The sequence below is a fragment of the Ostrea edulis genome, chromosome 1 (assembly GCF_947568905.1).
Source record: "Ostrea edulis chromosome 1, xbOstEdul1.1, whole genome shotgun sequence".
Taxonomy (NCBI): Eukaryota; Metazoa; Mollusca; class Bivalvia; order Ostreida; family Ostreidae; genus Ostrea; species Ostrea edulis.
The window spans coordinates 5423360-5434115 of NC_079164.1; the positions used below are offsets into that span (position 1 = coordinate 5423360).

General features: G+C 36.4%; 1 long non-coding RNA gene across 1 annotated transcript; it reads left to right on the plus strand.

The window, feature by feature from the left end:
- Positions 1 to 8051: 8051 nt before the first annotated feature.
- LOC130050997 (uncharacterized) lies at positions 8052 to 10019 on the plus strand. Its single transcript, XR_008799369.1, has 2 exons — positions 8052 to 8225; positions 9523 to 10019. It is a non-coding gene; the product is annotated as an uncharacterized LOC130050997 (long non-coding RNA).
- The last annotated feature ends 737 nt before the right edge of the window (positions 10020 to 10756 follow it).

The window sequence follows — 10756 nt, forward strand, 5'->3', positions numbered from 1 at the left end:
AAATAATTCAAAGAAAAAACGTAAAATATTTTTTGTTAGTGAAAACGAATATTTATCTTTGTAATTTTTGTTTAAAGGAAAGGGACATCTCTATTTTTTGCAGCCCCGTCGACGTCACAAAGTCGGGGAATGAAAGATATACCAGAAATTTGTTTGGCGTTGAACAAATCCAGTGGACCATATCCTGAAAAGTGTAGCAGGTATCATACGGAACTCCCCTATCAGTGGCAGATAAAGATATACGGAGAATGGGTCTGTTTTACAAGCAATGAAAACCAGAAAATAAAAAAGCAATATTGCCAACTATCTGATACAGTCGAAAGCGAGGTAAACTGACAAGTATATGCATCTATTTAAAGAATATCTACTACATCATCAGTTGTTTCATCTTTCAAATTGATTGTTAGATGTTTTGCATTGGAATCGATTTTACAACTTTAAAATGTCGATAGAGACAAAGCATGATGGTAGAGATTACAAGATTCGACTTAATTTTCCGGATAATTATGGACTTTTTATCGAAATTGACGGCGAGCCTTTTAGTGGTCCTGACCGCCACATCATCAGACGTCTTTCCACAAAGTCATTTGCTGATAGTTTGGAAATAGCTTCTTCCGGTTCTTTTCACACGCAGTGGAGGTGGTACTATAAAGACAAAGCGGATGTCTGGATTCCATATGAAGGGGTATTTGTTCATAATGCCAAATCAATCCAATAAGGACTAAACTTATTACATAAAAAGGTGAAGAGAACACGATACATGAATCAAAATACAATTAAGATGAAGGATTAACGACAACATGTCAAACGCTGCAATGTGTGATTTTTTCATTTGTTTCGTATACTTTTTCATTTGTATTATTTAAAATCATCGATCACTGTTCGTTATCTTCACCTTGTATTGTATACATGTATGTATAATTTTCATTTTTATCGTATGCAAAGATGAAGATAACAAACAGTGATCTATCTCATAATTCTTTATTTGTATTCAATTTTTTTTTTCATTTTAATTCTATGCATTTTGTTTGTGTTGTATACTTTTTCATCTCTATCGTATATTTTCCATTTATGTTGAACAGCTTTTCATTTTTATTGAATAATGTTTTTGTATATAGATTCAAATGAAAAACCATACAAATGATTAGGCAATCACGACGGAAAAGTTCAAATATTGCAAATTTTGACAACCCATAATTAGTCATGTCTGCCTTTGTCATTAATGAAATGTTTTTACAAAACCTAATTGCTACAAAAAATCAAAATTGACATACAGTCTTAAATACGCAATATTTTGTCCCATATGTCATTTTGCATGCTTTGGACAGGGAATGCTCACTCCTCCTAGGCACCTGATCCCACCTCTGGTGTGTCCAGGGGTCCGTGATTGCCTAACTATCTATTTTGTATTGCTTAGAGGAGTATGAGATTGATCAATGTTCGTTATCTTCGCCTTTCATCATTAGTATTGAGGATGTAATATACTAATATCTTTTTACCAAGTATGAGAACAATTCTTCAACAAATATTTTTTTTCATGCCACTGTTCTGCCGATTCTTAAAAGTTCAGTTAGCGAGATGTAGCATCAAAATTATAGAATTTTTGTAATTAAGTAGGGGTATAAGATATCATCAAAGTTGACTTAAAAAGAAGTGGGGTTCCTCATACATTACGTATTCTTTGACGATCAAGTCTTCCAACAGTCTACTGGAATATCCATGGGCACAAATTGTACTCCTTTGCTAGCTGACCTATCTTTATATTCTTTTGAGACAGAATTCATTAAAAAGATTCTATTTGAAAGGGAAAAAAACTGGCTGTGCCTTTATTTCAACATTTATATGTATCGACGATATTTTACCTATTGACAATGTTGATTTCCATTCCATACGTTGATTCAATGTATCTTAGCGATCTCGAAATAAAGAATATTACAGTTTTCCATATCTGCTTCACATTTGGATATTTCATTCAACATACAAGTTTCAACACTCGTTTGAAGTCAATATTTCGGAGAGTCATAAGGTCGTTATAATGATCTTATTTGCAAATAGAAAATGTCGTTATGCCGAATGCCGTCTAACGTGTTTCATACCATGTTTAGGTTGTTCTGTGGATACTAATGTTGACTACGGTTCACAGAAACAGGTGCTGACAAGCAAAGGTTATTTCAACAATAAGCTTCATACACCAGAAATAAAGAAAAGAGAGAATAAGGAAATGAAGAAATATAGACATTTGAGATAAGCCATCAATAAAATTCAAATGTGATGGCTGATCTCCATGATAGTGTTCTGTATGACTTGCTGTTCGATGATGTTTGTTAGTAACAGAAGAAATAAAAAAAAAAAGATATTTGAAACATGATACATATTAATATGTTAAACACATGTTACTTTGTAGGATGATTTTCAGTCCACTTTGGAGTTAAAATATCTGAAAGGACAGAAGGCGTATGTATTTACCAGACTGAATCATGAACTAAAGTATCGACTAAGTTTTTCTGAGATGCAGGAAACCAACTTAAATACACAAGCAGCTCAAGCCATCTGTAGACGTCCATTGTTTATTTCATTCCCCGATGTGCGTGCCAAGAATTAGTAAGTTTTCCTTTATTTCACATGTTAGCAATATCATATTATTTGCCTTCTTTAAACTAGGTGCTACCCGTGATTGTGGACCATTCATTTCTTGGCTAATTGTGAGAGTATTTATTTCTATTTTATCTGACGTGTTTGTCCAACTATCTATTTTGTATTGCTTATACAAGTTATGATATGCATCATTGTTCGTTATCTTTGCCTTCATGGTACATAAGAATACTTACTGCTACATTCAATCTGAATTTAGTACTACTAATTGCAGTTTGAAATCTGTGAGGGTTACCATTCTTCATCCAGTACCTCCTGGTTGGTGTCTATGGGATCTCGCTCATGATTTCGAACAAGTGGAACTGGAACAAATTACAGAAGAGTTTAAGAAGATTGAAAAAGATTTTTTCACATCGATGAACTACAAATTCTTCAGAATAGAGAACATATATCGTGTACAGAACAAAACTCTTTGGAATGAGTATGAAAAGTTAGTTTTCTCATTTCTGATTTTGTTCAAAAAGGTTGCGGTACATGTATGTCAGTGTTAGACCGTTCGCTTCGTAATCGGGAGTTCGAGTCTCGCTCGTACCATGGCCGTGTCAAACTTAAGACATTAAAATAGGTAATGATTGCTATTTCGCCAAACACTCGGCATTTAGAAGTGAGAATCATGGGTCTTTCGAAGATTACCTTACAAGCGGAGGTCCCTTGTCGCAGCAGGAGTTGGCACAATAAAGAACATAACACAAGGCTACGATATGTCTAAATTTGTGGTACTTCACCTACAGCTAGCTGGTGACGTCTGAATATGAATGAAAAATCATCTATCAATCAATGAATCATTTTATCCAGTGTGTGTATGTGCGCGCGTGTGTATTTACGTAAGTATGTGTGTTTAAAGCTTATATAAAGTACTGTTATATAAGTATACGTGAAACACGTTTCGGTGGGAATATAGTATTTTGCTAATTAATCGGTATGTTTGTGTACCTATTCTTTCCGATATTATCCAACACTACCTCACATAAGGAATCTGAATTCTTAAATGTAGATTTCCAAATTCCCAAATTGAATGAGTATTTTACGTTTTATGCTTGACGCGCAAAAGCACGAGAGGAGATAAAACCCGCGAGGTCCCTGTCACACAGTAAACGGTCTATTCACTGAGACACTATAATAAAATCAAATTCGCTGATAATCTAACAAAATAGAATTGCATTTCACTGGTTACCTGATTACATGGTCAAACTTGAACAGAATGAACCTGAAAAAAAAACAACAACAGAGAAACCAGGACTCTTGAAACAGCTTTTTCCTATCCTTATAAATCAGTAACATGTATTTGGGTTTTTAAAGAAAATATTCTAACATGTTGTATCCCATATATAGGAGAAAAGAATTCATGGAATTTGACATGAAGAAGATAGAATCGAGAATCGAAGGAAGACATTTGTTCCACGGGACAGGCTCCATGGATGAATGTTATGGAATATGTACCAGCAACTTCGATCTTCAATCAAGTGGTAAAAATGCTACTGCGTATGGAAAAGGGTTATAATTCAATGTGAGTGCCAAACACAGCCATAGTTACACGATGGGGCCACGCCGGGCTATGTTTCAGGCCAAAGTGTTGGTGGGTCGTTACGCGAAAGGTGAGGAAAGTGTGACCTCTCCTCCCACCATCCCAAATGAGGATCACAGGTGATATGACTCGTGTGTAGATAACGTACAGAATCCAAGCATATTTGTCGTGTTTGATAGAAATCAAAGTTACCCGGCATATTTGATTGTCTACAAAGAGAAATTGGGATCTTCGAAACCTTTCTCGGAAACCTCCTTTTGTACATTAACATAAATTTTACTTGTTTCATGTTTTAAGAAGATTTGGAAGCGTAATGATCAGAAGAATAACAATACTGGATATAGTGCAATAATTCATTGTTTTAAGTAATAGTACGCTAGCTTTACTTCATTATCTTGGCGCTCGTGAAAGTAAATCAAGATATGAAAGTCACGAATGTCTGAAATTAAAGTGTCGAATATCGTAAAAACCTTGACATTAGCACTTCTCATCACATTCTATGATATTCCCTTGTATTCCGTGTGTTACATATACCTGTGTTAAAGGCACTATCATGGATTGATATTTTGCATAAATCACACTTTTGTATACAAGTATTTTCTGTACAGCTTCACACAATTAATTCGAACCACAAGGCATTGATATGTGTATGGGATTATTTTATCAAAAAACTTTAAAACAACTGTACTCCCACACATCCCTTCCCCAAATACAGAGAGGAAAGAGAAATATATCTACAGTCCCGGAAACGTTCTTCTTTCCCACTTGAACGGTGAGGGAACAGTGAACGCACGGTGATCGAACGGTGAACGCAAAATGATCTATTGGCTCGTAATGTTTCGGATTTTCCCCTGGGATTTTACTTATTTCATAATCAAGTAATAAAATACATGTACATGTCTATTTCATCAATTAATAAAAAATGAATTAAACCGGAATCGTGATGCAGCATAATTAACAGTTCTGGAGATTTTTAATGTAATATATTTTTGTACAAGTACCGAGTACACATATATATATTTCATGAAATTATCGCAAATTGTACATTAATACACGCAACAGTCATACACAGACAAAAGTAAATTTCGGAAGTATATTGTGTATACCATTACATGCACAGATACATTTAATGCATGGGTATATTCTACATGCGTCGTAACATCCAGGATTTACAGGTGTTCATGTATGGCTTCAAACTTTACAAGCTCGATCGTTTGGGATACCTGTAATTAACAAACACCCCCGAAAGGAGTCAAGATAGATGCAGTAAACAAACAATACGGACAGTATACCCTGTGTCAACACCTCAACACTTCTAACAGTATTAAATATTCCTACTTACATTTTGTGTCGTTCATTTGTCGCAGCTACATCGACCCGAGGAAATAATCCTAGAATTTATGCAAGTACAAAACTTACTATTTTTATTATTAATGTGACCATAGATTGCATTTAGATCGAGTAATATTTGTATAATGTTTAAAGACTAATGCAGAAACGTACCAGATAAACTATTACATCTTTGCATTAAGGACAAATGTTACAAAAGTTTCAAATTTGGCAAGAGTAGTAAATATCAGTTTATTGACAATGTCTTTCATAAATATAGGGGAAAATAGCTATATCAATTTGACATTCTGACACGTACATACGGTACAATGTACATTATGTAGCATCGGTTGTTTGTTTTTATTTTTCAAAGTAGGGGGAGGGGTGACTTGTTTAATACTCGTGTCAAGCAATGCAAAATAATTATAATAATTTGTGCTTCTGCCCAAACTTGTAAATGCTAAATCGTCAACACAGGGGAAAAGGTTTTCATAGACGGTCTAGATTTTGGTTGTCAACATTAAATGAGCTATAATCTTAATTTTTAACATCAAAAATGAAAAACATTTCTTTCGAAAAACGTGAACCAGTCCCTTTAATCTTTATCTCAATCTTTATATCAAGCTTTATCTCAATCTTTATCGCAAAAATAATTGTTCATCGATCTTCACTCCGAAATTTCAGCCAAAAGTTTGACCAAGGTGTTCTATGATGTACATCTACCAAATGGCGATTTCATGTTTCAAAGCTGACACCACTCAGACACATTAAAGGAAGCGATTGCTTCAACGCGGACCAATCTACGACTTACGTAGGGAACTTTGACTTCATTTGCAAGCTGTCTCCGTCCTCCCCGCCTCCCGCGTGTGATAGCAGGAAGTTGTCCACTCTGACCGAGTCACACGACAACTAGATGTTTATAATATCCCTTAACTTTGATCATCTATATACATGTTCATGTTCCATACAGGAATCCATGTTCATCGAGTCCGAACTAGTTGTCTTATAGATCGTTCAAAGGATCCCTTTTCTTACACCTCACATTCAGCTAAAATGATCATAAACATGCATTGTTTATCAAATATCAATAGGGGTCTTGACCTCCTGTCCCCCCCCCCCCCACTCCCACGCACAGATATCAGGAGGAATCGTGACCCCCGTCCCCCCAGTACCACGCAGGGAACTTAAGGCCTTCAAAATCCAAGTTTTTAATGGGTCCAAAAAAAAATGTATCAACACGATGTGGTTATGTTGTTGTATATGTTCATGGCTCTCAACGTTTTTTATCTTTTAAAATTATTTCATGAATTATGAAATTTGTTGGTGTCATTTAATAACTGGGTAAACTTTATCACACATTGTTAGATTGATGCCTTAATGAACTGAAAAATTTCAATACTCGTAAAAAGTTCAATCACTGTACATAGCAACTAATATAATGCATGAGTATATGGGGAAAATTCGGACAGTCTATGAAAATCTGATATCATTATTTATTCTTCAGCGAAGTTGACAGATATATTAGGACCGCGATAATGATCACAGCACGTGCTGGCCGCTTAGCTTGACCCCTGTGGACAAAAGCCGTAACGTAGCTGACCCGATAGTATGGACAGCAGTCAAGGATGCCGTCAGTGCTGGCCGGTTATTGAACTAGCCATTGACAATTGGTCTTCGCTACGGAATAGGTCAAGAGAAGGTCATTCTTTATTAATGGGCAACTGACCAGACCATGGGGGCTGTTTTGTCTGACGAAAAGCGTACACACATAGGTTAATATAGGGTTACAGCGGTGGACACAGGAACAGGCATCCCAGATTGTTATGATTGACCATACTTTACGGGTTTCTTTTCACGACTTAACGTATCAATATAAATACTTCATAAAAACAAACTATTTAGAAAGGGTTGCTAAGAAAAGCTCATAGTTTCAAAACCTTGGGCCTTAGATGCTTCACTTTTCATTTGCAAGTGGGTACATGCTGTAAAGCTGAATCAAGGCAGGCATTATACACGTGTGATAATGCAGAGCTTTATACTTAATTTCAATCACATTCTTTTAAATGAACTCTTTGTTGAAAATCAGAACCTGTGTTATCTGGGTATATTTATTTCGGTAAAGAAACCCAGCGACCCCCATTTTTCGCTATTATTTATATACTATATCACTTGCAAAAAAAACAATGGGTGTTCAAAGATAAGAATAAATTTACACTCAAGAAAACAACAGATGTTAGAAATTTGATCTGTCGCCAGAATTTTCACGAAAAGTACACCTGTGTAACTTAGTTCATTTCACCTTAAAAGTACAACAGTGAAAGTGTTTTATCCATTTCCCAAAAAAGAGATGGTCAAACCCGATAAAATATGGAAAGAAATGAAATATTTCTTCGCGTGTTGTAAAACGGACGACCGAGGAATGGGGGGGAGACGCCACCGCCAACGACCACTCAAGAAATGACCCAATGGACGCCGTTATATCTATATCTGATGACTTTATCACCCACCAGTCGCAGCAAGAATTAATTTATATAAAGACTATCACGGTATCAAAATTGTTTTATTGCCACAATGAATATACACATGTAGGTCAAGCCGAGCTATGTAGACCTTTGTGTGTTTTTATACGGATTTGGCAGTGTTCGCCACTCCACCAGGCCACGGATCAATTTCTAAACATGTCCTCTGGTCAGTCGGCCAGTGAGATAATCGGAGAGAGGTCAGTGTCCATTTTCAGTAGGTCAGATATAGTTTGCCATGGCCTTGAGAGCTCAATCTACAGCTGCGCGGAATGACTGTGTCACGTTCCAAAGTCACCTAGGAACTGGCTGGTGCTGTTAACCACAAACTAAGATGATTTCATTGTCGAAAATTATTCATTATATCTGTAGCATTGTTTTTAAAAAAATCGGTCATTTCAAAGAGTAATTTATCGATTTCAGAAGATTAACAGCGTCCCGTTCTACGTTGTATTTGAGGCAGATTGAGGTGATATAACGATATCCCATTTCATTTTATAAATTAGGGAATGCCAAATGGTAATGCACGGAAATCAACCGTTAATTCATACAATGCGCATTGCTGTAAAACAAATTTCTCTATCGCATAATAAACCTCTGCACTCAGGTGCACCCCCTCTCTCTACTTTTATTTGAATGACTTTAGGGCTTTTTCCAATGATTTTCCCGATCGACATGATCACTATAAGCTCACCACATGTACTGCATTCTTTTCTGTGAAAAAAAAAAAAAAAGATCAAGAGCTATTTTTTGTTGTCTAAATATTTGCAGTAAAATAATGGCTGAGGGAGAGAAGGGCGGCAGGTTACATGCACTTGTCGGTGAACTGTCCGCCGTGACAGTATCGCTAAATAGGACAGAAAGGTATCTTCTCAAAAAGCACGACCTGTCCCAAGCAGAGAGTGTATGATTAATTAATCCCTGCGCGTCTCACTTTACCTACTTGTTGTCTACTTACAAATCTACTTCGACTATTGCGTACACACGCCTACCTAAAGTTACACTGAAAAAAACCCATATTACTTCATAAAAGTACTCAATACTTACGCAAATTACTGAAGTCGGATAGCGCTATGTCTGGCACCAGACGTGGAAGACTTTATTTCTCTCTTTTTCGGGTTAGAAAAGGTATTCCAGTACCCCCTTGCTTGTCGTACATGTAAGAGGCGATTAAATGGGGCGGTCCTTCCGACAAGACCGCAAAAACCGAGGCCCCGTGCACGAGAAAGAGCCCTCCCTGCTCAAAGGCCGTGAGCGCCGAACATAGGCCTAAAATTTACAGCCCTTCACCAGCAATAGTGACGATTCCATAAGAGTGTAGAATTGTCGAGCTAGGACGTAAAACGATATACAATCAATCAATCTTTTTATCATGTGATGTTTTTCGTGATAGTTTTCTTATTAGGGATATACAATGTAACCGATTGTTATCATTATACTGTTACATCATGTGTAATGTTTAACAAGTGATGGCATTTCTAATTAATTTTTTATCAGATACAAAGATGACGACAGATACCTGTATGAGTCTGTATATCGGGAGCAGCTATAGAAACTTACAGTATCGTGCTTATGTTTACATCAATACGGTTAAATTAATTTACAAAGCTGCTCTCGAGACCTAAGAGGTGCCAGGCTGCCAAAATTCCCAGAAAGAGTACAACTTGACTGCTGCCACCACGCACTTTTAGAAATGAACAGTGGGCGAAGTACTTGGTGCGGTGCTAAGAATAGATCAGCGTTTCGTAATTCTCGACAGTCGTGTGAAGAAATAACACCGTTATCCTGTTGACCTTGGAAGTCAGTCAGCCGTTTGCATCCCATTGACTTTTATTTCAGAACTCTTTCAATTTGTTTTATTTCAAAATATGTTTAGAGTACAAACCAACCTTCAAACTTCGTTCAAGAAAAACCAGCTCAGAATAAAGAGATGAATACTGGAACGCGGTGTTTAGAAATAAGAACAAATAAACTTGTTTGATAACAAAAAAAAATTACAATATACCTATATGTATTCAAACGGGACTCTCTCACACGGAAAGTCTTTATTTCACATGCTACAGCACGTTGACAGCTGATTTCCCCGTATATGAACATTTTTATAAAACAAACCACGGAAGACACGACAGAGGGCAGATCAACCCGTCCCGTGTACAGGTTAACCCGTCCCGTGTCCCGTGTACAGGTTAACCCGTCCCGTGTACAGGTTAACCCGTCCCGTGTTCTCCGTCACATCTCGGTGTGTATGACGTGATTTTCTGGGCCTTGATCCCGTTTACACTTTGATAATGATAAACCAAATCCGGGATCGACTTAGAGAACCATGTTAGACTTTGATTATTAAAACTGTTTGTGATCATAAAACCTCCGTCATACTATACACATCTGTAAATACACTCTGACGTAAATAGAGGAGATTTACATCCAGATTTCTGCCATTTCATGCATCGTAAACAACATACATGTTTAGATGACAAAAGCACAGTACTATGTCGTGCATTTAAATGCAAACATCACGGTATTCAATTTCACGGGTAGATCATCATTCAATTACCCCGTTATATATTAATAGTTCACAGAGAGAGAGAGAGAGAGAGAGAGAGAGAGAGAGAGAGAGGATTGTTTACTTACAATGTAATTCTGTAATAAATGAGAAAAAGTAACATTATATATATATATATATATATATATATATATATATATATATATATATATATATATATATCTGTGT